This window comes from Anopheles funestus, chromosome 3RL (assembly GCF_943734845.2).
Source record: "Anopheles funestus chromosome 3RL, idAnoFuneDA-416_04, whole genome shotgun sequence".
In the NCBI taxonomy this organism is placed as follows: Eukaryota; Metazoa; Arthropoda; class Insecta; order Diptera; family Culicidae; genus Anopheles; species Anopheles funestus.
This window is the reverse complement of record NC_064599.1, coordinates 82,366,572-82,390,078: the sequence shown is the minus strand read 5'-3', so window position 1 is coordinate 82,390,078 and position 23,507 is coordinate 82,366,572. Positions and strand designations below refer to the sequence as shown.

Below are 23,507 nucleotides of genomic sequence, written 5' to 3'. Positions count from 1 at the left end.
TTTAACGAAACACTTTATAAAGAGTGATAAAAGTATGTAATAAAAAAAATCTTTACACGTGATGTTGGTTGTCTGTTCTTTTTCTGTTGTGAATTCTGCATATGAATATGTAAAATTGTAGCATCAAACACCCACCCATCAATCAGCTCACAGTGTGGAGCCAGCGTTAATTAGCGTTGGTTATGGCTAATCATCCTTCTATTCTTTTAACCTCCGCATGATACATTTTCCAATCAAACATTCACCATTCACCCATTATGGCGACCGGTGCGGATCCGTTTTGCAATATTGTGTATGGTTTGGATCATCCTTCAAAAACGGATCCTCACGTGTACCGTACGGGAACGTAGTCATTTCATGCACTTTGCCCCATTCCGGATCACTAATCCGATTGATTACATTCCGCAGGGTCCTTTTCTGCATGCAGCAATTTACTTTTCGAAACGTTCTAGCTTCCCTTTATGGTTTTGATTTTTGCAAACCACTCCCATAACAAGTTCATACAAACCGGACGGGGGTTCAAGTTCGTAGTTAACGAATTCGTTTTTCAGTAATTGAGTTCAGTTGCTATCATCAGTACAAGCACCGAGTACTGAACGGTTGCTTGCAAACGTTGGTTATCATCTTCTTGAGTTTGCCATTGAAATAGAGCACCCAAAGCAAGCTTCATTTTACGGTCAAGGCTACCGGTGGAAAATTACTTTGACCAAATGCCATTTCTGTCACGGTTTTTATCGAATGCGTGACTATCAATGGTGAGCGGGAAGTTTTCATCATTTGAGTGCCGATTGAAGAACCTACTGTACCGTGAACTTTCCCAACGGTCACTGAAACTTCTCGCTCCATCTCGCGCCAGTAAGGCACACACACCACGCCTGACTGCTATCGGTGACGGATCGATGCGGTTTTTGTCACCATCCGTACCCGTATCGAATGAAATTAGCTTTGCAAACATCGGCTCGGTGACTTTAGCAAACGCAGCACAACTTCTTCGGGTGTGTGGTTTTTGCAAATAGCTGGCGCCGATCTAGGGGGCTTTCCAAGCAGTGCAAAGCCTTAATTGAGACGAAAACCATTATGCGACTTCAGACGCGATAGATCCATTAGCATTTGTGTGCAAAGGAAAAGAAATGTCTCGGAAATTGGCATTACATCGTCGCTTGTGACGAGTGCATTGACGGCGAAAGATGGGATGGATTTTAATTGAATTTCTCCAAGAGCGCGATGTGGCCGTGCGGTTATCGCCGCAAAAACTCCAGAAGGAAAATATAGGCATTCTGCTTAGGACGGGCCGGGTGCCACTTGTTCATTGTACCGTAAAACGAACACGTCATTCAATGTGGATTTTCTCCGGTGCAAAGGTTGACGTAACATCTCTTTTGCTACGTACGGTGTAGCACGTATGCTTTACTCATCAGGAAACAATGGACTTCAGAATAGGAGGGTGGAAAGTTCTGTTCCCATTGTGGACAATCAATCGTCGTTTTCGAAATAATGCTGATTGAATTTGATAAAGGTACACTGCATTTGCCGTATTGGTAATGGGATTACTGGATGTTGGCTATGACATTTTCCATCCTTTTTCCTGCACATGAAACTTGTGGGAAGGTTTGTAATTCGCCATAATCACAATGCTATCACTAGGCAGAGTTAGTAAAGTGTATATTATGCAACATAAAAAACATACTTTTCTCAAATTGATATTTTCCATTTATTATGAATATCATGTATCACAACACAAAAAACCCGGAAAGGAATATTGGTTTTTCCAACACGATTGATTCCGGTACGATCATTGTAATGTGGTGCGAATGAATCCCACCATTACCACCATAACAGTTCCACACAAACTTTCCTTGCTCAAACGTCAAAGCAGCGGCACAAAAGCCGATCCGATATTATCCCGACAAAATGGTTCACATTAAAACAATGGCAAACAATCCGCTGGTGAACGTGTGCACGTCGGACGGACGATTCCGAAACTTGTCAGACTGTCCGATGAATATTTCATACACCGGGCACGTCTCGTATCGCCAGCGAGTCCGGAAATCAGTCCGACACAGAAGTCTTTCCCATTCCATGCCTCGGTGTATATCATCGATTGTGTAGCGCAACACGATAAAATATGTTTTTGATGTTCACGCGCACTGAACCGTGGAATCCACAAGTCCTCAACTTGTCGTGGATATATCCATTGATTTATGTTTGCGCTAGCTGACTGGTGGCACGTGTATATTATGCGAAGCCGGAATTCATCAGCCAACCATCGTCAGCCGGTTTTAGGAAGTGGAAAGAGTGTGCGAAAGTTTGTTGCAAAATTTCACACAAAATAATCCACTGGACACAGCTGCCACTTGATGAAGGATTGCTTATTTTAGCTTAATTGTCAAAAGCGGTTATGAAAGCGGTACAAAGTCTACGGATCGATTCGACGGGTTTTTGTTCCGATCCGGCAGCTGCTGAACCTTTCGAAAAGACACTCGAATCCCATACCGCCATTCATTTCAATTAAAACTTATGATGTAATATGATTGTTTGTACGGTGCGAATGAAGTTGAACCTTTTCGTGAAACGAGAACAAAACGTTATTTTAAACCACCAGCAAAAAAGGGTCTGTGGATCAAGCTTGTTACAATGTAACACAAATCCTACGCTCCCCGAATGAACAAATAGGACCGGTGATCGGTTTTGTGGGTTGTTCGTGCCGAAGGTAGGATTATGGAAAGCTTTGTGAAAATCCTGCTAATTTCCTTCGTAAATAATCTGTTCAAATATTTAACGCTGGGAATTTGTATCACCAGATCCGGGATTGAACGCATTTTGTTTGCCAATTTTCATCCATCAATTCGAAAGATCAGTTAATTCTTTTCCAAGGTTAGTGAGCTGTATTATTAAAGTAGTAAGAAATGTAATTTAAACTTTCAGCTGAAAAAAAAAATCGATTGGCTGCCCTCCAACACTGCTTCGAGGTGTCTGAATGGACACTTCTTCAGCGTATCAGTAAGTAGTTCGTTTTGTTATTGCCAATAAACTCATTTAACTCGCCAAAATGTCGCCAACTCGCCACTTGCTTTTCGCTTCTCTTTTTTTCTTTTTTGAAACCCCGATTTCCCGCAACAATCCCTTGTTGTGGTTTTAAACCATCACCATCGGTAGCTGATAGGATTTCTGATTCCGCGTCCTACATCCGCCAGCGTTGTTTTTAAGTGGAAAGTTTTCCCCGATCTGCAACCTCCCCCCCCCCCCCCCCCTCCCCGCCATTGGGTACAATTAATGACTCTCGCCCAGGGAAAGTCTTCAGAAGACTCAAGGGAATCGTAAATAATTTCATCTGACTTCCAGCGGAACGACTAGGGAATGAAAAAGGTCGCAACAATTCACCACCAAACCATCAAACACCATCAACACGTGCACTGGAGGCTACTGATACTGGAGGCCGCCAATACTACCAATATCCCTTTTTTTTCGCCCCAGCCAAGCTTAGAAAACTGAAGCTTCCCCAAACGGGAATAAAAACCCAACCAGTGCTGGCGCAAGGTGGCGTTTTGTTATGTATTTTCCCAAGAACACGCGCCATTGTCTCCGGGAAGGCTCATTAAGGGAAAAGTTTCTTTTCCACTTTGCTGGTCCGCTTATCCGTCGGTAGCGATCTTTCGTTGTTGCGTTACAAAACAAAATGTTCCTTCACGCGCCACACCGTGGTATCGCGGACGCGTCACCATGGTGACAAAGTTTTGCACACCGATGAGCAACCAGGCGTCTCCATCCTGTTGAAGGCGACTTAATTAGTTTCGGAAAAGGTTAAACAACGCGAAGAGATAACTGAAACCTTTCCGTGGTGGGTTTTGTTTATGTTTTTCTCATATAAATCGTGCAAAACAAGCAACTGGCTTTGTTTTGAACAAAACGATGGGATTTCTTTTTTTTTATTTGAAATAAAATAAGAGAAAGAGAGAGGGGACAGAAATGCATACATAGAAACGGTAAGAGGAAGGAAAGTATTATTTATTGAATTATTTACTGCAGCTAGGAAAGAGATCATATTTCTTGTGCAAAGCAACAGATTAAAGAAAATTGAAAAATACTGATAACAACTCGGAAGTAAATTTGTGCGGAATCTTTCCATAATCCTTGAAAACATTCCGAATGGAAAACATTCATTGCTCATTCGTTTCGGTTCCGAATAAAACGGAAGCAAAGCTTAAGAAACCTCAGTATGTAAGTATCGTGCAGCTTTCTTCTTGAATATTTATGGAGCTTAATAATCCCGTATACTGAAAGTCAGTCCTGTATCTGTGTTTCTGTGTTCTGTGGCTCGAGAATATTCATACGGGTTAAACGGGAAACTTGTTAGCTATTCACCTTTCGCTTGTACCGCAGGCATCATGAAACTATTGGCTTTGCAGCAATGTATGGATTAGATTCTCTTTTCTTCCAAGAAAGAATCTAGCATCCTTAACGAGCACCGAGAAAGAAGTCAACCCGCTTTACATCAGCGAAAAGCATAACGAATGAACAACGACAGTTTTTGATCTGCAGGTACCGGCGATGAACCGTAGGTTATCGGGAACAGTGAAATTGTTGGAAGAACACTCTCATCATCGTTACACCATTAGCCATAGTTCCAAGAAGTCATCCTTGCCATTGACTTCTAGATTGGGGGTTTTGTTCCCCAAGATCACTTGCTCATCGCGCCCGGGATTATGTTAATGTTTCGAATACTAATAAGCCGCCCGTTAGTCAGAGTTGGGTGTTGATGTGTTTCTCAAGCGCCCGAGGGCCAGAACGGTGTTCGGTGGTTTGTGGTTCCGTTTGATCCTTTGCAAACGCTAAACCTTGGTGAAGTCGACATGTCTGACGTGTGAAGAATCACGTTCCATCGATACAGTTACAGCCGATGGAAAGATGAACCACTGTGAGATATGAAACGCTTGTCCAGAATAAAGTGCTGAATCGTGTCTAGTGAATTTCGGAAACCATGCGGAAAATTTGCCAGCTTATCAGTTTCAACATTATCTGTGAAAGGTTGTTCGATTGGACAAAGTCGTCATTGCTAGCTACTAGCCCGATAGGACCGCTAGCACTTTCCAATAACCATTAGGAAGCTAACTAATCCTACACTTATAGTTTTTAAGCATTTCGGCAAAGCTATTGCTGGGGATAAGTTCTAAAATACATTAAATTAATTGGTTTACTGAGCGAACTATTCCATGCCGCTCCGTACAGTCGTCGTTCGATCGGTTTAGTTTTCCTTTTCAAATGCGAAGATAAGCTCGTAATGAATCGGTTTAATTACTTTCTGGTTTGAACAGCCATTTGCAAAACCGATTGTACACTGTTGCGAGTACAGTGGATCTGTTTCTGCACGTATAAAAATGAGTACGTCAAAGGACATCATAAGTCCGGTTCCAGGTTTCACTTCATTTGTCCCGTTAATCATCCCGTCAACCGAAGACGAAGATTTAAATCTAAGCGTTTGAACATTCCACACTTGATGAGCGTAACCAAATCATGAGACATGCTTCAAATTCCAATCGAGCGGAAATTGAGAAACTACGCCACGCGAAGGTCAAAGTTTACGGCCGCAGGGGATAAGCCAAAATCGGTAGTAAAATATTCAATTTTCCGAACAAGGCACCGGCACTGCTCCCTGTTTCGCTTGTATTCCGATTTCCGATCCGGTCGCCGTTCCTCCCCCCCGGGGAGGGAGGTCGAATGCTTCCGTCGTTAAGGTTCATAAATCAATCAACCATCGCGCATCCCATCGCAGCGGGGCATCAATTAAATTTCGCTTCTATCGAAAATTTACCTCGTGGTCCCGGGGTACGGAAAAAGTGGTGCATGGGTGTGACAAATGCGTAGCTTTAAGGGTGGTTCGGTGGTACGGTTTTTATGTCATTAATTTAAACGGCGTATTTAATGAGGGACGCGCTAGAACGCATAAATGGAAAGAAAACAAATACGTCTCGATACCTTCCGACCGGTCGAGGTCATTCTTGATGGGATGCGGGAAAAAAAGAATTGTGGAAATTTATTCGCTAAATTGCTGGAATTTGTTTTAAAGCACACGAGAGAAAAACAACCCACACAAAAGGGTTTTAGCTTGAACGGGGGAAAAAATAAAAAAGCGCTCCCAAGAAGAGAACAAAATAAATGATATCATCATTACCTTACTGACCACCGTAATGCGAAGAACTATGAGCACAGCAAAGACGTTTGTCTGTAATCTATTTGTAATCTGTCTTCTTTTTGTAACGATTTTTCTCTCATCCTTGAGCAGCATTGGCCACAAAGAAAGAAATTGAAAATCATGTGAATTCCTGGAATTCGTCCATGATCCAAATCTGATTCTATCTGAACGTTTCAATCGTGCTGCAATGTGCCACTGTTACCCGCAGGAAGAAAAAGGTTCCAAATTACCCTCGCGGTCATCGTGACTGATCAAAATTCGCTGCTGAAAAATGCCCTTGTGGTTAGAAACACTTACGGTTTCATAACGACCTCAGTTCATCGACCGGGAAGCATCAGAATCATCCACAGCAGGAGAAAAAAAAGGTTCCGAAACCCACAATTCTCGTGGGCTAATTTTCACCATCACCATTTATCACGTCACGCACTTTTCGACGCACCTTCCAGCGCGTTTTATGCAAAGGCAAGAGAGAAAAGAGAAAAAACCAACTCACCCGAAACTTACCCACACAAAAGGTGCGTGCGTGTGAGATGGGAAACTTTTCTAACCACGGTAAAACTAAATTGTCGGCCCCTTTTCCGTTCGCCCCAAACAGGAAATGAACGTTCAACCGTGGTGCGCGACCCGAATGCAGAAAAGTTTCACCCACCAGGGGGGAGGAGTTTCTTTTTTTTGTGGGATACCAACCTAACCAGCGAACGGTTATCGACGACCTTCGGCCGTTAATCCATTAAGCTCGTTTGGATCGACACGATTTTGTTGGGCGAGTTTTTCCTCCCATCTCGGGATAGTTCGTCATCGTTTCCCAGAAATCGATACCATTCGGCGTAATGAATCTTCCTTCCCTTCATTGGCCACATTAATCATTTGCTGATCGCCTTCGGTCCGTGGCAAGCGACCTGTCAACTGGGCATGAAGGCAGTGGCCTGCGATGCCTTCGCTTTTCCTTTGGAGGCTTCAATGGAGGTGATGAAAAATTGCGATGGTCAAGAAAACGCCATTGGGTTAAGCTCGCGACGCGTTGACTTTCAATGATCGGTGTTTTGCTTTAGAGGTTAATTTTGATTTAAGCTCATTTTGTAAATGTTCTGTCTGTGAGTTAATGTGCATCAAATAATCTTTGACTAATGGAATTGAAGGCAAATACTTGCCTTTTTTATGTGAGAGAATAACTATAAGGAATAAGGAAAACCGTCCATAAACCAGTAACGGACGCATGTAATTAAAATTACAAACACGGCACAGTTGATCAAAGCATTACTTAATTATGATTACCGTTCCGAATTATGCCTTCATTCTGCATCTCATTATGCAATGCAAACGGCATTTTAGGGACTGCCTGCTCCAGGCGCCAGGAGGAGGGATTTAATAAAACGAGACAAAACTGTGGACACACTGGATTAGAGATTTTAATTATACGAAGCTCGACAAATTCCTGAAAGCTTTTCGAACGAAGCCCAACCGACCCTGGGCGCTGGGAGTAATTCCCAGAAAACCGTCACCGTCTCGTACATGTTCGTTTTGTACAATAACAGCAAACAGAGGGACACGGGTTTCGTCAGCTCACCGTTTGGCAACATTTGATCTTTTTATTTCCGACTCTATTGCAGCGCAAGCAAAGTCCTTCGCTCGTATATTATTCACCAACACCTGGCAAAAGTGTGTTCCGGAGAGCAAACACAGTTTTCCATTGCGCCGACATTTATCCAACAAGGCTCGTGTTAGCAAAGAAAGCCTACCCCGGGAGGCTTAGGAAACCGGCAGCATTTCTAAAGTGGAAAATAAATTATCATCTACCAGGACCGGCCATTTTCCGACCTGCTCGTTTTTGTCGTCCGGTAGAGGGACGGCCAAACATGGGGTACTGCTGCTATAAACCTGCCGACCTAGCCGGTTCGAAGAGAATAATATTCGTAACTTATCAAAACAAAGCCAAACAAAAAAAAACAATCCTCCAGCGGAGGTACTCTTTTCAATCAACGGGACGAAAATTGCTTTCCCTTGCGAATTTCTCAAATTCTCCATTATCCACTCACGCTCTCCCCAAAAATGGCAATGGTGGGCCCTTGTGTCCACCCGCACCGGCACACACATATACATACAATGCCAAGCTACAATTCATTTTCCAATCATCGATGGTGGAAAAAAATAGGAAAAGTGCTCCGTCTTCCAATCAACTTGTACTCTGGGTATCGTTCACGGGGGAGTTATTTTTTTGCATGGATTTTTGGGAACACTTTTCTCGCGCGTTACACTCACCTAGAAACGAAAATCTTCTTAAAATGGCTTCTTACATTGCGTTCGTCACGTTTCCCCATCTTGTTTCCTATTTTTTTGTTGTCGTTCTATTGCACAACAATTCTGTAGCAAAATATCCACAACCGAAATATCAACCCAAAAATTTCTTCCTCGAATTGAAAAGAGCAACTTAGCCGCGAATGGAATGGAGTCGGGTGGAAATAAAATCCTCAAATGGCGATATTTTTTTCCCACTAATACATTCCGGAGGTCTTTGTTTTATCGATTTTCGGTCGTTCCTGTTTTTCTCTTTTTTTGCGTACGTTTGCATACTCCATTATCCCTTCATTGATCAGCAGGCAGGACAACGCTTTTGGCGGGCGGATACTTTGTCATGGGTAAATAAATTCCCAACCACCGTCGTTCTACCGCACACACCTGAACGTAGTCCTTTCCTTTTGTGCGAGACTAAGTGTGCCTTTTTACTCCACCATGGATGAAAATTCCTTTCAGGGGACCCGAAGGGACGAGTTCGTCGAGAAAATACAGCGCTTGTCACGAGGAAATTTATTTATTCGTTTACGGAGGTATGCAACCAGCATAGGGTGAAGTTTGCTGGAAAGGATACTCTAGAGGATGTTCCATCCCCCTTTTTTATGCTTGGAACGGTCATCATTCATCAGAAAACAGGTGAAGCATGCCAAATGCTCACCTTCCACATCATCAGCCGTATTAAGAGCCGTTTAATGTGATTTTTTATGGGTCCCTGTTCGTGTTGCCTTTTGCTTGCTCTTTGACTTTCGCCGTGGGATACGATCGAGCGTAAACGGATGCTCCCGTGCGAGAAAGCCATTTGTCGGAAGCTGTGGAAATGAGTAATGGGCCTCAGCTAGCAGGCAAAGCGAAAAAAAACACCCGAATACATTCCCTATCAAAAAGGGATTTTTTTAATTTCTTCGTTTTGAAGAACATAATTCGAATCAGGTTTTTTTTTATTTGCTCTGATGTGGCGAACAATCAAATCAAGCAAAAGGCAGAAATATAGTCAAATTAAAGCATCCGCAAGCAGCAACAAAAAAAATCTCCCCTGAGAGCTGTTTATGTTGGATTTAAGACGATAGACGATTCGTATCGTGATGGAAAGTACAGCTTGATGATCGTAAATTGCGTTTTCCCCCAATGGGGATGGGGTGGAAAAAAGAAATCGGCAAAATAAATCAATCACAACAAAGTAGAAACCGTTCGGTTTCTACCATCGTTGACCCCCAGGGAGAGAGACAGGTCTTTGGTCTGGTGCCACGGCCGTCCATCCGACCGTTGACTGGCTATCGAGATAATTTTCCACCATCTTTGCTGTCGGTGAAGCATGCAAAAGGTTTCCCTGCGCTATTGGCAAACGGCAGCAGCGACACTTTTTCGTCCAGCGACACGAAATGAGTAAGAAATTAATTAATTAATTACATTTTGTTTCTTCTGCTTCATCGAGCTGATCGGAGACTGATTGTCACAAGCATCCCGTGTTTGTCCGGTGCTGCGAAGCACCTGGTTCCTGTCTCTCGAGATGGGTTGGGTGGGGGGTGGAGAATATATTTATGCCACAACCATCACTGTTTTTGTGGCGTTGTAAGTGGCAACACAAACTGGATGCCTGCACCATCAGGCTAATGATCTATTTAGTGCTGGCTTTGGTGTGCAGAAGGGTGTAGCAGCATTGTTCCGTGTATAACAAACATTCCTTTTTGCCGACTCTAGCTCAGATCATCATACTCTTGTGTCTTGTGTTGTGAGAAAGAAAAGGTTTTAGTTAAAGATCTATTTTAGTACATAATTAGCATTGTTCGGATCGTCTCCCTTGATGTTAGTAGAGGTAATCCTTGTCACGGCACCATTGTTCGAATCGCCTCTCTTGCTGTTAGTCGCGTTCTATTCTGTTTATTATGCGTATAGTCGCTTCGGGGATCTCCTACGTTGGGACGAGCTCTCACCAATTTGTCCGCTAGCAGAAATACGCACCTATCCTACCCAATTGACAAATTCAATTATTGCACTATAAACCTAACCAGCATTATTCATATTTCAAGCGAAAATAACCTAACCCTGTCACGTTTATTAGCTTCCCAACAAAAGTAAGAAATTCTTGAAATTTTTCCAGAATTCCTTCATGCGTGCATGACAAGCAAGCTTTACGTTTCCCGTGACAAACCATCAATTTGCTTATCGATTCAATCGATTGCGTTCTGACTCTTCATCACCCCAAAGCCATCAATCGGAAGTCATTCGGTTTGATGAAGTTGGCAAACATTGGAATGGGAAGGGTTTTTTTCCATCGGTTGTGTCCTGTCTGGTTAAAAGCGAACCCGAAACATGGTACCTGGTTTCTATTTTGGTGGACTTTTTTGTAACCGTAAAAAACCCATCTCCAATTCGCTGGACTTACGGAGCACAGACCCGCCACTGAGAAGGTCGATCAAACTAAACCAAACGTCGTCCGGTGGCCGGAAATTGATGGCAAGCTGTGTGTTGTGTTTTTTATCTTCCTTTAAGATTTTCTTACTTCGCTTGTTTTATTACTTCGCTTTCAACCGATCGATTGCGGTGCGTTGCATCGGGAGGCAATAGACCTCCTATATGTGAAATCTTCAACCATAAGTCTTCAACCTCGTGCGACACCGGCCCGATATCATTCCGTACGATCGCTCGGAGTCAATAAATTTCAATTCCGGTCAGTCGGACTATCCAGCTGCCAAATATAAATTCTTTCGTGCTGGTAAAGTTATCACCTCGGGTAGGACGGTTCTGGTCCGCTTTTACATCCGCAAAACATACTGTTGAGGACCGTTGCGGTACCCCGTTTTGCTGCCTGGAGTTAGTGTACCGAAATGACGCAAGAATTGGTTTAGAAATTGGACAGCGTTGCTTTTAACTCTCAGAGCAGTCATCCTTTTCGATGTATGGGACCATTTTTGGGACCAAGAACTTTTTATTTCGACGAGTAGAATCCGCTGGTACACACCCGGAACAGCAATTGGGAGAGCAATTGAATGTTAACATTAATTTTAAGAGGTTTCCAAAAGGACCATACAATAAACCACAGAAGCCTGGATGGAGTCCCAAATTGGTCAGCTCACAACGTGAATTTAGCTAATTTTGGCCATGAATTATTGCAACTCGTAGAGAAAAGGGGTTGTGTGAAGTGTTCCATTCTGCTCCATTGCACCCGTGAAAGGAAACAATTTTACTTGGCACAGCAAATGGCGATCCTCGTGCGGTGGTAATATTATGTCTTATTAAAAATTTACTCTTTGATGTTTAAAATTACATTCAATTGGCAAAAGGCTTTCTGTTCATTTGCGCATACCTTTTTTTTGCTATTGCTACGTAGTGGTGCCGCCTTTAATGAAAGTTCCATCCAGCCTTCGCCGGTTACGTTTAATTAATATTTGATCACTTTTGTTCCATCGCTTTCTGTGCCATTAATGTTCGCCTTTCAGGTTACGGCTACATGAAAGGTTTCGTTAAATTCTTGCAGCCTTGGAAAAGTATGTAGCCGTTTGAGCAAAAAAAAAAAACCCTGTATCAAATACGGTTGCAGTATATGTTCCATCCTGTTGGACACATACACCGCCAATCGGCCACCGTTAGAGCAAAAGAGAGCAAAACGGCTTTGCTGTGAAATTGCGTAACCTTTCCTAATCCTTCATTAGGGGTTTTGGTATTAATGAAGCAGGCAGAAAAGGTAGAGAAAGGAACAGTGAAAACATATCAAAATTTTCTCATCTTTCGCACGCGAGCTGACAGCAAACAAGTAGCGCACCAAGTACCATCGAGCGATTTTGGGGTGTTTTTACATTACATCCAAATCCGGTGACGAGAAAAGGGATAAGTGTAGTTTGTACTTTCCGAGAGTTCGTCTGCAGAATTGATAACGACAATGCGACTCGAAAAACGGAAGCGCCATAATGCTTTTTGCGCTATTATCGCATTATCCGGCGGTGTCACGTACGGATGCGGCACCGTAGAGATATCTTCAACTATTAAACATTTACACAAAAGTGGACCAGTTTCATGGACGAGCATAATCTTATTTCGATCTTACTGCAGCTTGTTCTCTAGTACGTGTTCACTGTCTTTTTTTTGACCATAAGCCTGTCAACATGCTGTATGTTCGTGGTCAGTGGTTCGTGGTTTCGATTGTGAGGGATGTGCATATAGTCGTGTGATAAAAAAAGTACATTTCACTTCCATCACCAGTTCATCAATCTGTGCGGAAGAGGTTGGATCTGGTCAACTTTAAGACACTTACCCTTTCCAGGAAAAAGTCCATTAAAGAGCGGACGCTCGTGAGCGTATCGACCGTGTGCTGTAGGATGTTATGCGCTCATCCATGCTCAGGTCCAACTTACTCTTTTCATGGACCATTACTGATTAACCGACGGTGTTTTACCGGTGTTTTTTTTGTACTTTTCCTACCGTGTGGAACATGGCTTCCAGGGAAAACATTCACTCCCAAAAAGCAACGTGCTTGATGCTCATTAAAATCTCAACGTGCGTGTTTTGCACGATCTGTATGCTGATGTACCTCGGTATCTTCCCAACCAGCAGCACCCGTGTTGTTTCTAGTGAATTTTGTACATAACTTTCGCCCAAAATAATCTCAGCTGGTAATGATGCTGGGAAGGAGGAAGTCTGAACCCAACAATGCTTCCATTTGCAAGTAATTTTAAATCCACTACGGTACTGAGGTATGGCACAAGAAGACAGAGACCTCATAATGTCCTGATTATCCGCATGCATAAAACACACACTCTATGTTTTCCCCGAACATGTGACAGCGGTTCAGCCATGGGGAAAAATATCAATCACAAACTTTGCGCTCAAATTCTTGGATCCATTTTCGTTGTCACCGTTGGTGTTGTGAATCGCTTAAATGAATTGAGCATTTCCTGTACACGACGCATGTCGCACGATTCCCACCGAGTTCGTGGTTCGATGTTGGCCCGCCAGCCTGTCAGACCTTGGAAACGATCGATTGTTCATCTTCCGGTTTGCATGTCGGCAGCATCACGGTCGCTGTTCCGGCGTTCTACAAGCAATCGTATGTGTGCTTGTGTGCTTTCCTCCTAAGCCCGAGCATCAACGCTACTTGCACACGTTAAGCACCCTGCTTAAAAATGGCTCAAGAAGTTAGTGTCAAGCCGGTTGCTTGGCACAGGGCACACGATTCGGCGAGGTGTGATGATAAACGATGCTCATAATTTACGACCCCCGTACCCAAAAAAACCATTTGGTGGTGAGCCGTGCGACCAAACTTCACGTGTCACCCCTCCGAGCGACAAACAACACGGCAAACGCTTTTCGACCCGCACTGTTCGCTTGGAACACCCAACAAACGATGTGGCATTCGGTTCGCTTCTGTTCCATGTTCGGCTTCTGGAACCTCCGGAGAAAACCTATCACGGTTTACCGGTGAGAAGTGAACCATTTATCAGCGCACGCCATCACATTTGGCGGGAAAATAACAGAACCGTGTGCTTTTGGATGAAAGTTTTTCCCAGCTACTTTCTTTCAACAGTTGGGCTTTTATCCAAACGGCGCATGCATTACGAGGTTGGACGACTTTAACGAGTTAGGGAAAAGAAAGGTTTTTTCTTTCATCTAGGTACTAAGTGTGAAGTTTTTTGGGAAGCAGAACTAAACGCTAAAGTGCAGCTGGAGAGCCTGTAAATGGGTTTTCCATAGTTGCCATAGAAAACAAAAATGAAAAAAAAGAGCCATAGTGCAGGTGCTCTAAAACGTTTCTTGAATATTTTACACATTTTAATTCAGCTTATGAAAGTGCTTCTTATTTATTATAGTTTTTGGTTTTTCTCTTACTTTATTGAGCACAAACAGTTTAATATTACGGGTTGAGTTTTATTTCTTAGTTAGGAATTAATTTTACTTTACTTAATTATATTCTTAAATTCGCATCTTTATTCTCTTTTATTATTAATGCATTTAGTTAAACAGTTAAGAAAACATTTTATTTATTTGTTTTTTCTAATTATTTGTCTATTTCTAATTTCTATTTCAGGTGAGCTGATTATGTACATGGCATGTTTCAGGTGAGTTTTATTTAATTAATTATTATACTTCATAAATCCATATAGAACAGTCAATTAAGTCATTTTCCGGATATACAAGACTTAAGTTACAATTAAAATTAAGTAAATTCCTAAATGCTGCCATATTTACTTAAATCTCCAAGTGCGTGAATAAGTTGTTTAAGACTTTTATATATTTAAGAACCGAAACAGATCTTTAATTCGTCTTCAAAAAAAAAACTCTCAGGACTGAATGTAAAATCAAGAAATGAAAACATTTACTCAACACCACTTGGTTGTCTGAAATCTGAAATGTCAGCATTGTCCTATCTAAACAACTGACACAAAACTGTTTTGTTAGGGTATGTTCTCGTTACACAGTTTCCGCATGTCTGCCGTTAGTTCGTAATGAAATTATCCTTATTCACTGTTGACATTTTCACTCAATTTAAAGCCCTTTGCTTCAGAGATGTCAATGTGCAAAGTTGGGAACCCGTTACCCGCTAAGGATGTCTTTGTTATTCCGTGCCTTTTTCCTCTTCCTCTTCCATTTGACGGATGAGAATCTCTTTTATTTTCCTTTGCATAAATAGCAACGTTTTCTTCCGCACTGTTAAGCAAAAAAAAAAGGATAAAAGGAAGTCGTTTTTCCATCTATCTTCCGTGAAGCCTTTGATGGGTTTGTCAATCTTACGCGTATCCTCTGCTCCGTGCGTCTCTTGCCGGATGCTTGCCACTCGATCGGAAAACTACACAAACGGCAAGCATCAACAATCAGTTTCCTCCCGTGAGTCGACCCGTTTCACCTGACCTTGTAAAAAAAAGACCCCATTCCACCGATGGAAGGCTTGGGCAAGGTAATTTCTACGAAAGGACACGCTTTTGATCACGGCATTCCTGCGCAAATACCAGCGTAACTTCCAGCTGCTTCTAGAATCAGGCCCGGTCATGCATTGTTGGAAGCGTGATTTTTCCACTACTCTGTACGGCAGGAGAATAACTCTGGCATCCAAAAGAGGGCAGAATGAAACCGTATCTTTAGCAGTGCTGGGAAAATCGTAAAGGGAATGGGCAAATTCCCTAGAGACGCAAATAAACACGCACGATGTCGTTTGCACTTTGCCAACCATGCGGGTAAAAAGGAATAGCATAGAAAATCGCTTTCCTGTGCTTCGTGCTATTAACGATAGAAGATGTTTGAATTGCATCACAATCCGATCCGTGATACTAAGCAGACTATCAGTATTTTTCTTCTTTTTTCAGAAGAAAATTACAATTGTTTGAAGCGGGTTTATCCTTTTATAATTTAGTTAAAATATGGACATTTGTCTAATATTAATTCTAGCATATTAATGCTCAATGGCACACCTGGAAAACATTTTTCATCCAAAGACCGTTTAGCTTTTGTTATTGATTTTGTCCCAGACTGTCGATAACGATGAGTTTAATTAGAAAAAAAATCAACCTCTCCCGCAGACGGTAAAAGTCAACAATGTGAAATGAAAAACCATCGACCATATGTTTCGGGTTTTGGATTTCGATTTTCTCCATCACCATTTAGAGGGCCGTTTTCGTTCATCGTCTGCATTCGTTCGAAATGATGACTGAACCAAATACTGGTCTGCTTCCGCTGGGGGAAACCGCCAGTTTATCCGGCAAAAGCGAGTGAAAACTAACACCACAAAAACCCCAACACAGACTTCGATCCATTAGAAAAATGGGATGAGCTTTTCATTGTTTCCACAGATCTACGGAGCATGTGTGTGCAGTGAGGTTAGTAGAAGAAGGTAGGAAATGAAAGTCCCTGTAACGGAGATACTGAATCCCGCTACGGTAAGGTAGGCAATCGGTTTTTTGGCTATTTTTAGGTGTAGCTATTGTGTTTTTTTCTCTAAGTTTGTCGACTTCTGGTGGATCTGAAGTTCTGCTTTGAGTAGAGCTGAGTATGGTACAGTGTTTCGCAGGATGCCCAGCTCAGTTTCCCAAATGGTGGGAATTGAAACGGCGACAGGAAATAACCCTCTTTCATACAAGGTTTTTGAATGTGGTGTTGAAACAAAAGCTAGCAAGAAGTCGCTATGGAAATGTACTAATGACAGTGTCCGTGAAAATGTCATTGAATAATGGGATAGTGAATGTCGGAAATGTAACTATCCTACTGTTGTCTTTTAGCCCATGAATAGTCGATTCGATGGATGAGCGTATGTGAATGGAAACGAAATATAAAAAGGGACCTATATATGCCTTATATTGTAATAAATTATTCAATCCAATTTCGTGCATGGTTTACAACTCTATGATGGAGTAATTGAATCTAGAGTCAACAAAAAAAATGTGTTGTTTTAAAGGATTTTCCCCTCCAAATCAAACGTCAAAAAATAAATCGCTTCGTAATTGAATAAAAATCAACATTTCCTTCCTGGGCACGTGTAAACTCGTCCGGGTGTGATAACATTAATCGTTAATTAGATTGGATTGCCAGTTTGAACGATCGTTACACATTCTATCTATCTACTGTTGTAACGGAACGTAGAGAACCAAAAACAAAAAAAAATAACAAACAGGAAATAACTTAATCGCATTATCCTGACCTCAATAATCATTTTGGATACTGTTATTGAATGTTTAATGCTTTTTGACGTCTGGGACACAGTGCACTTAAGCAGTATATCCACAAATGTGTATCGCAAATCAGCCATCGTACGATCGATGCAGCAGCCATCGATGTACGATATTATCCATTTTGCCAGTTTTGGAACCGCCGACACCAACGGTGTCCCACCGGAGCATAATGAAGCAATCCAAAACCAAGGGTAGCAATCGAACGGCAAATAAATCACTGTCAATTTTCGTCAACAGCGGTGGCATACGTATAAGGACTTGCGCGACAAAATGTGTCGCAACGGCAACGCAACAAAACGCAAGTACGAAGACGACATCGACGAAGAATGACAGCTGACAGACAGCGAAGCATCGGCATTCGAAGGCGTTCTTTCACAAGTTCTGCCGCTAGATTTGATAGATCAATCAACGCATAAATCCAATCCCCTGGCCAACTGGCGTGAGAAGAAGACACACTCGCGCCATGGAAAGGAAACGGAACCGTCGGCAAATTGTTTACAATTCGCGTGCTTTCCGCTCGGATTCACAGCGGCCTGTTCAGCATATTTTTCAAAACCTTAAGAAACCCGTGCGAACGCTAAAGACAGCAGCAGCGCCGTTGCGATTTCGGGCGTGAAGCAAGAAGTCACACAAAAGTCGTTACCCAGCGTGCCGTGGGAGCAGCCGTTAGATCTTTTCGCTAAAGCTTGTTGTTATTTGCTGGGCCACGGTGCAAATAAACAAACAAACCATTTATCCACCCCACGCCAGAATGTTCTCACGGGGCCCGGCTGTTTCCTTTTCGACACTCAAATCAAGAGACAACGAAGTTTTTTTTTCCTTCTTTTCTCTTAGATTGTTGACAGCTTTCCTTCGATTGATGCGTCCCGTTGAAAGCTCTTTCCATCATTTTCTCTTTTGTTAGATGTTTAACAGACTCTCTGTTCGCAGTGGCATTCGTTCGTTCGTTTCTTATTAACCACATTATGGCTTCACTTTTTCTCGCTCACTTGCACATGCGGTATGAATTGGGCACAATTTTTCCTGGGAATTGTAATCCCATGAATTTTAAGCACCGATAGAGGGAAAGCTTCATTATCTTCACATTATTCAACGAAATTTGCTGAATAGATCACCATGCGTTGGCACGAACCTTTGGCACGTTACAGGTGGTTGGTTGGAGTGTCTATCTAGCAGCTTTGCGTGTCCACCAGCAGTGGTTAAATAGCTCTTTGTTGCCGAAATGGATTTAAGGGTAGATTATACCCCTGTTCGTCATGCTGAGTCGTCCCATTTTCCCAGCATCGTCCCCGTCCTTGTCTCGCTCTACCAAAATTGTCTGAAAGACCATACGTACGGCTAGAAATACCATGCATACCACATTACATGATGTGTGGGCTCCTTATTTGCTTCAGAGCGTCCTACAACAATGGCACCCTATTTGTCGATGGTCGTGTTGGACGTGGAATAAAATTATGTTGGGCCTTTCACGGATTGGTCTTATTATTATGTCTTGCGTATGGTTTTTTATGGTTTCACCAAGGTGAATAAATAAAAAATTGATTTATCCCTTTCCGCTTTTCTATCTACACAGAAGCTTACCTTACTTTTACCTGTGGTTTTATAGCAGTCTTTGTGTGTTAAACTTCATTTCCGGCAGCATCTGTTGCGAAGTACACGTTGCGCTTTATTCGAGGATACATTTCATGCTTAATAATATTACTTCCCGGGTCATCATTGGCCAGGACACGCCGCTTTGACAGCAAAACAAGAGTTTGTTTTTTATTGTTTGTTTTTATGTTTTATTTCCCAAGAATCGATACGTCTCGAGGTATGCAAGTCGCAAACCCACAATACGAAGCCATCCATTGAATGGCCGCAAAAGGAAGATATGGACGCCACCGTCATGGGATTTGTTATGGTTTTTTGGTGGGAAGAATAGATTGAACCATGATGGAACCGATTCTGTGAAACCAAATACTTGGCTCAAGGTTTTCCATCCACACTTTGCCGATCAATTTGACAACAAAAATCGTATTTTGATGTAAGAAGTCCATACTGTTCCGGGTTTTTCCGGTTGCCAAGCCACGGGGTATGGGCGAGGGTTACACCACGAGGGAATTACATTTCGGGATACCGTGAACACAGCTGCCACTGAGACTTGAGTTGATTAGGGAATTGAGTTGGAGTAATTTCGATTCCGGAACCAACCGGTGGGTGCTGCGTGCTACCGTGTTTACCACACGCCAATACATTATATTGAGCCTGTTCCGGAACAGCACATCTTCAATATGGCGGGAATGTTTTGCTAGGGCTAGGGGGATTAATTTTCAATTCCACCTCATAAATTATTCACTCGAAATCCTGAAACCCGGCAGTAGCGTCCTATTTTTTCGCACGAAATAATCTACAGATCTACCGAATGGGAAGGAAACCATTTTTCGAAACAAACAACCGTACACAATATTCGTGGTAGAAGTGTTTGGTTTCTCTCTCCCTCCACGAAGATGGTCTAAAGCTTCTTCGAGAAAAAATATTATGTTAATGCTTCCTTACAATACATTTTCCACACAGGTAATCAAGGCGTGTGATTGTGTGTCTGTTGGTGTTTTTTAGGCTCTCCCTCCCCTTTTTGTTAGCTTAACCAGTTTCTTTTATTCAATCGAAACGCCCATTTCCGGCTCTAATCGTGCACCACAATCATCCGCGTCATGGCGTTATGGTCTGTACGCGGAACGACAAAAAAAAATCAATTTAACTTTTACCACCCGGCCCAGGCCCTTTAGCGCTTCAGCAACGCGCTAGAGCGAAAGCTTCCTTTAGCTTGCTTTTGCTGGTACCCGAAAAGACAATACCTGTTGTTTTCTGAATTTCACCTTTCTCTCGCTCGACAAACTTCTTGTTAAGCTTGGTATGAATGGAAGAGTAAAAAAAGTGTAAAAACACGAAAGGTACCTTCCACCCCACGCCTTCGTCCATGTACTTCAACAGTGCTCTAAACCACTCCGGCAGCTAACCATTTGCGCGCCACCTTTTCAGCTGCTGCTGCGAAAAAACCCCTCCTGACGCAAGAAAGACGCAATCCAACACCTTCATTTAGCCTCACAAAAGCATTACGCGCTCGTGCAGCTCAGGGTTGTTGAATTGTTTTCCAGCTCGTTGACTAAATTACTTCCTAAACAAACTGACGGATTAAACGGAAACTTTTCCGAAACGATAGCGGCACCGACACGTTCGTTTCGCCCGGTTTTCTTTCCTGTCTGCTGAAGCAACGACCGAGTTGCAGCCGGCGAAGACTCATATATTGGTGGCCATTTTCGGATACGGGCACAGTATATGTACGTCACCGTAGGTTTTGCGCGCAACAATCGAACAACCCAACGATCTGAAGGATGTCCGAATGAAGCCCTCGGGTAAGTAAACAACTTCTGGCCCACTGAATCATTATTGATTTCACCCGCTGGCCAGCCGGCACGAGGCACCACCCGGCAGGCGTGAAGAAGTAGCCGTTCGGTTTGGTAAAAGTTTACCCAAAATCATCACACTTTCACCATGAAGCCCAAATCGAACCTCGATTGCTTTCTAATAACGCCATTCCTATCTGTCCTAATAGGTTGCGCGCGCGTGTGTGTGTTGCTGAAAATAGCTTTTCTGGAATAATCTTTCCGAATTGCTCGGCATGATAAGACGGGTAGAATGCTTAAATAGTTTCACAAACAACCACTTCCGCTAGAGAAGATTTCCAAACAGCGTCACAATTGATGTTTACCGATTCTGATTACTGCTCGTTTTTGGTGGAGTACACGGATTCGATGGAGGCGCCCAGTTGTTCCAGATGGAGGCGCCCAGTTGTTGTAGAACGTTTCAGAAAGTCAACACAGTACTATTGCAGGAATATTTAATTATTTACCCTGATAACTAGCGAAAAACATTACACAGCATAATTCATTACAGTTTCACCAATTGCAATGATCAACAAATGGTTTACGTGAAGTTTGTATCTTCGTCTGTTCTATCTGACACAAACAAAATATTTGGTGTTTTTTCATAATTTGAATGCAAGAAAATTATTATTGTTTCAAATTTTACAACAAATATGGATATTATGCATCTTTTATTTAGTGAGTCAAAATATTTTAAATGTTTTTCATCGCCTTTTTTGCTTGTTATGTTGCTATGAATCGGGCGTTACCTTTTCTAAATAAAAAGAAAAAGCTTTTTCGGATGCGCTAATCAACACAAAAGGTTCGAAACCCTCCAATGGGTGTGAATTTTCTTCAAGCTGTTATTGATCAATTCTTCGAATTCAATGCTTTCAAGTGTGTGCGGATTGCGACTATTTTCGTTCAGTTCGTGGAGCTTCGCTTTTTCGGCTGGGAATGAAATGAATATTTGAATAATACAATTTGAGTCATTGATACCGTGGATCTGCACACACACACACACACATACACAAAGACACGACAGTCTCACAGCAAAAGCTCGGAGCTTATCACCGGCTCACTGTATACTAAACCACAACACGCCAACTGTCAACACGGGATCTTTCGACTGGCTGCCAGCAGCAACTTACACGACGCGTGATAGATCTACCAGCGTTCTTTTTTTTCTTACTGTTGGCTTACTTTGGCTTCAGCAGGGCTTCAAGCTGATCTTTAGCTTTCACATTATACCAACCACGCTAGCCTGTCAGATCACGACAATATTTATCACTAACGTGCCAGCCAAAAATGGGAGTGTGAGAGAAAATGGCATTGAAAACAATTCGAGTGACGTTTAATTCCAGTGAAGCGAACAAAACGAACCATCCGTCTAGCGTCTGAAGGGAAACCTAATATGCACGGTTTGGCAACTCGCGGCAGCCATAGTCTAGCGTTCCCTGAAGGTACAACATTTCAACAAAATTATATTCCACGCCACGTATCATCCGGACATGTTCAGGCAATTGTTGTGGAAAATGGTTGAGGTTGATCCAGTGTAGACAGCATTTTTTTTTTATCATCATTTTACATTTCATCATCAGCTCAACAAACCAAAAACCGGTGGCCACTTTCAAAATGCTTTCTTCCGTACATTTTTGGTACAACACACACAATCACACAAAAGCCAAGATACCATCTTTCACGTTTTGAGAGGATTCCTTTTCTTTCGCGGCTACAGCTGTGGCATTTTTCTAGTGAAAATGTAACGAACCGTACCGGGGACAGAAGATGGGCAGAAGATAGACAAACACAGCACAGCCCGCAAATGATTGGTCGGTGGAAAAATATTGTTCCCTTCCGTTGAGAAGCTTTTACTCGTAAATAGCAAAAATAAATCATCACAAAAGTCTAGCAGAGCTGACACACTAATTCATCTGGCCGAAAGTTATTGCCTCGAGCTGTATGAATCGTATGAATGGAAGGCAAATAGATTGGATGGATGAATGAAGAAGGTTCGTTGTTCGTTTATTTTTGTTTTCAATTTAAGTCCTGTAAAAATTGCAAAACAATAGAACTTTGGTGGGGGGGAAATAAATTGTCATAAAGTTCCACCTGGAAATATCAACGAATGTCTAACAGATGGGTGAAGCTATTTTGCTTAATAAAAACAAAAAAAACGAATTTTTATACGATGGTGGAATGAATTTTAGCTAATTCTTGCTCTTGAGCAGCGTTCGGTTTTAAACGCATTTAATTTAAAAGCAAACACTTTACCAGTTGTGGTGTCTAGCGTTTCATAGAAACCATTCTGCTGAAGGATCGAAATGAAAAGTGGTGCACAAATAGTGGGATTCACTCAACACCGTACATCTAGCCACTCACAGCAGCCCACACACGAAGCATTATGAAACCGCAAATGTATGAGAGGTAACCTGACGCAAGCGTTTTCCTACGTCATAAATCATCCATCACTTCGTCATATGCACTTTCCAAAGTGCGGTCAGAATGACGAGCATGACGATAGCTTTAACTTGGTGTGAAAGTGTTTTCCCAAAGTTGCCGATTTTTTGACGTACTATTTTTAGGTTTATTTCATTCTTAATTATTTTTGCAAAAAATTGAATTCCATCGTTAGTATAATTCGGTTTGGTTCATGCTTTTCTATTTCAATAATATATAAGTACTTTTTAAACAATCACTTGCATTAAACAAATGTTTTCAGAACTTCCGCTTGTGTTGGTTAAACTTTGCCCAACAAAAGCATAAATTCCATCTGTTACAAGTGATCTTCTTCTTTATTCACAGCATCCTAAAAATTCTACTTCCATAATGGTATGCAGCACGAACCATCGTAGCCTTTTTGAAGACATTTCTGAGGAAACATAAACTTTTACCATTATTATGCTACTCTTTTGGATATTACTTTGGAACTTACCCTTCAGGCACGGCCACACTACGATTGCAATACGCCAC

The 23,507-nt window shown here is 42.2% G+C and overlaps 1 protein-coding gene across 1 annotated transcript in view; it reads right to left on the bottom strand.

The window, feature by feature from the left end:
• The window catches only part of LOC125771793 (neuropeptide Y receptor type 2), a 47,525-nt gene that overhangs the window by 16,485 nt on the left and 7,533 nt on the right, over window positions 1-23,507 (bottom strand). The window lies entirely within an intron of this gene.